The following is a 4440-nucleotide window of genomic DNA, read 5'->3' as shown; positions in this document are numbered from 1 at the left end:
AAGCTTGTCTAATCCTATGCTCTGGTCATATGTACCAGGGAGCCACAGTATAGGGCTGTGGTTACTGCTTTTAGAGAAAATATATAGAAATTAATAATCAGAAGAGGAGCTGACCTGTTTTGAGGATAAAAGAAGTACCCAGCTTTAGTATACAAGCAAAGTAGACAGGTAGAGCATAAGAACAGCATCCTATGGGATTGTTGGATGTAACTTAGAGGAGTAAAATGAGAACTGAACTTTTAAATGTCCCATGGTTTAACTGAGGTCCTGCTTATGCTAGGTGTGTCTCTGCTGCAAAACAGATCACAGCTTGCTTGTGCTAAGTGAACACAACCTGGGCTGAGTACGCGGCAGAGGGACCAGCTTGGCTTTGGCAGCTGTGTCCCGTGTCGGTGTAGGGATGCTCCTGAGCTAATGTGCTCAGCCTCTTGGTATCTTATGGCTCAAACCAAGTTTGAGAGAGGCACTGCTGGTGTGTAGCTCAAGACCCTCCCTGCCTTGCCAGCTGCAGCTCAGGGTGTGCCAGCGTGGCTAAGCTCAGAATCAGTCTATTGGATCCTGTAGAGAGATGTGACTGTGTAATTCCAGCAAGGAAATTATTTTTTTTCCTGTCAGTCAAAGATCCTCATGTGCTTAAACTTAAAGGTGCTTTGCAAGGTGGTGGTTTCAGTGCCATACTGGTGTGTCTTCAATAGTTTTTCCCTGCAAACAAAGAAACTCCCATCTTCTACAACATGCATAGGTCAAGTGAAAACTGAGCACAGGTCATTAAAGTAAGGTATAAATGACTATCCAGAGGGAAACCAAGTCTGGTTTGAGTGTGGAGGCGACACACTGTGTCTGTATGGTTAGGTGATACAGTCACAAGGAACGTTCCAAAGCACTGGGGCACCTTCATCGCAAGTTCCAGGCATGGTTTAGGTCCAGGCTGTTACTGTCCCTCTTTTGAGTGAGTTGTTTGAGCATCTTTAGCCATGCACGAAGATACTCTTCCAGCAAGATGTATGCAGAGTATGAAGCAATTATTTACTGGCTAACACACAAGAAAGATAGCTGAGATGTAACTAGCTACTAGGCTGAGCATTAGTACTCGCCACCTCAGAGAAAGCATCTGAAGAGACTTTCCTGGCCAAGCAGGCACCGGTGAGAGGAGAAGGATCAGGCTCTGCAGCTCCCTCAGTTGGGTGGTTGTTGCCATCTTCCACCAGCAATGTCAACACCAGCACACAGATGACCCAGCTGTTGGCCCTCACCCATTGACTGCCTACTAAACTCGCAGTTTTTCCTTTTGGATTTTACACCATTTCATCATGTTGTTTTCCCTCTTGAAATGTGGAGCTACCAGCCCTCCCCATCTCAACACTCCTCTTCCTCTATCTGCAGTTTTACATTCCTTGCCTTCCTATAGATTTTCACACAGCTCTTTCGCATGGCTTAGCAGTGCCCTTGGCAGTCTGAGCTGCAGTTGTGCAGCCGGGGCACGTCAGAGCAGGGACCCTGTGGAGTAGAGGAGAGGAAGGGCTGCAAGGCCAGCTCACCTGCTCCCAAACCTGGGCACAGTTCAGAGACTGATGCCAGCCAAAGATCACCAGTAGGCAGTTTGGACAAACTGCCCTGTTTTGAGGATAAACAAGTTTAATAATATGGGTGCGAGGTGCACTGTGCCAGCGAGTCTCAGTGAGAATGGTCATGGGCACGTTTAATTTATGACTATAGATGTGGCCGTGTTCTCTTCCTCACTTTGCCCTGGGGCAGCAACCAAACATGTGAATTCTCCTGAAATCAGGGTCTACTAGCAGCTTTAGTTTATCCGGAGAAGTGAGGGCAGCAAGCTCTGGTGACTAACGTGGACCCCCAGCAGCCATGTTCCCTAGCAGCTTCAGGACGATCACAGCTTCTGTTAGCGAGGCAAGCCTGGCTTCCTCCTGTGGGCTCCCAGAGCTGGTCCTGAGCCTGCAGAAGCTTCTTGAATTACATCTGTAATGGTTTGGGTTGGTTTGATAGTAGGATTTTGGGTGCTTACAACTTACCAGGAAGCAGTGAAATGCGTCTTGTATGAGGAAATGTCAATATGCTTTATATCATGTTTAGCTTTTTCTATTGATTCGAGCCAGAGAAAGGGCACATCTAAAGGAGCACGAATAAATGCAGAAGCTACACTGCATCATGGCAAACATCCTGGGAAGATGCAAATTCAGCTTCCCTTCTAGCCCACTTCATTGATTTCTGTTTGCTTTGAGTCCTTAGAGAAAGTCACAATCTGAATCCAAAGCCCTCTTTGGGTGGTGCTGTGATTCAAGGCTGCTGTGCCAGCGGAAAGCAGACATTCCCTGTGATTCAAAGGAAATTTGAATGCTGACACACAGCATCTTTTCTGTCTTTGGGAGCTTGTCATGGATTTTCCTGGTCTGGGCTATTGCTGAGGAAAGACTTCATTCAAATTTGGCAAGGTGGCAGCTGAAAGACTTAGAGCTTTGGAGGGGTTGGTTCTGGACGGAGCAGTGGGTGCTGAAGCTGTTCTGCCCAGCAAGACTTAGAGCTTTGGAGGGGTTGGTTCTGGACGGAGCAGTGGGTGCTGAAGCCATTCTGCCCAGCGCTGAGAAGAGGGTGCTTTACAGTACCAGTGACTGCTTGGTCTTCTCAGTGCGCACTGGTAGAGTTGCAGCGAAGAACGAAAAGGAGCTTTTCTTCCATATAACTGCTTGTCAGCTCCCATTTCCTTGCCAAGAGTGTGCCGACAGCGTAGTTTTAATTCATATTTGGGGGAGGTGAAATCTCCAAGTGTTGCTGATGGATCCATTGCAGTGCAGTTGCAGGACTGAGAACAATTTAGTCATCTGCCATTAGTTCACTTCCAGATAGTAACTAGTTTGATCACGGCTGATGGACAGCTAAGAGCAAGAGTCTTGCTGTTCCCTGGTTGACAGCAGAGCTGGTGGACCCAGGAGATTCCATCCTTGCTGTGTACAGCAGGTAGACCTCTGAGCATGTTTTACCCGTCAGTAAGCTTGGACTGTGTACACACTGTTTGATGCCTGTTTCTGCCACTTCTTCAGCTTCAGACAGTGCGAAAAATAGCTTTCCTTTAGGATTTTGGGGTACTGGTAATCTTGGCAGCTCTGCTGATTCCTTGTAGTAACATTTCCTTCCCAGGAAGGACCCCAGGACGAGGGGTTGTTCACAAGCAGGGTGAGTGACCGGTATTAGACAGAAGGTCTGTCCTCTCCTCAGATTTCTAACCACAGCCTGTTTTGACAGCACGCTCACCGCTCTGACAAGGAACCAGCTGCAGCCTGTGTGGGTCAGCCATAATTACCACACCTCTCTGACTTGTGTTAGTTTTGTCATTTATTTCCTGCAGGAGCCACGACAGTAATAATCGGTGTCCCACCACCCTCCTTAAAATGAAGCACTGTTTATTAGAACTGAAGCATGTATTGTTTTAAGAGCTGATGTTCCTCTAAAACAGACTCTGTGCTTAACAGTCTGGCCATGTTCTCTGTAGCAGATCTGTCTTCCCGACAGCGATGCTTTGTGTCAGTGCTCACCCCTGCTGCAGCAAGTGTCTGTTTACATCTCTCCTTGCAGGCATGCAGTAGCAACCACACCGTTTTGATCTGTTAACTCCCAGCGTCAGCCAAACTACGTCTGCAGGTTCTCAGGATCGCCCCCGTTGTGCTTTGGGTGTTACCTGGAGGTTGTCGTCTGGGAAGCTGTGGAGTTTCTTCCCCATCAGGGCACGCCGAGCTCAGTGATGTGTGTGTTTGTGTTTAGATCCCTGCTCTCGCAGCCCAAGTCAGACTAATACAACCAGAGCACTTTGAGAGGAACATGCACATTACCGTCCAAATCACGTATGGTGACACAGCCAGAGACATGCAGTTATTAGTTTTTTGGTGTTTTTAGGGGATTGTACAGCTGTGCTACAAACACTGAACAAGACCCAAAACAGATTGATTTTTCTGGGGGTGTTTTACTACCTGTTCTCCCTTCTGTCTTCTCCTCCATCCTGTCTGGTAACTCCACTCTCCATCCCCATTTTCCAGCCACCATGTTTGAGCTAAGTGCCGAGAGAGGAGTGAGGACTGTCACCCATTCTGTCCTGCTCCTGGCTCGCCTGTAAGCCATGATGAGACCAGGAGGTATGTTAAAGATGCTCTCAGGGGGAGCACCTGTGTTGCCACATCTGTAGCCTCCACAGTTCCTTTGCCATAGGTGAGCCTGCCTGAAGTCTTCTAGTTTTCCTGTTCTTCAGTGACCTGAGCAAAACATCTGCCTCTCTGGGAAGAGGCATGAAATGCAAGTTACCAAGATAATGCAGTCCCAGGCTCCAGCCCTAAATGTCCTTCATTAACAAAAGTTGCTTTGAATTTCAGGTTCTGGGGATTTTACTGTGCTGAGGTCTCAGAGAAACTCATTTGCTAACCTGCTGTTGTTTCC

This window comes from Cariama cristata, unplaced genomic scaffold, assembly GCF_000690535.1.
Source record: "Cariama cristata isolate BGI_N322 unplaced genomic scaffold, ASM69053v1 scaffold9120, whole genome shotgun sequence".
In the NCBI taxonomy this organism is placed as follows: domain Eukaryota; kingdom Metazoa; phylum Chordata; class Aves; order Cariamiformes; family Cariamidae; genus Cariama; species Cariama cristata.
Note: the sequence above shows the minus strand (reverse complement) of the source record.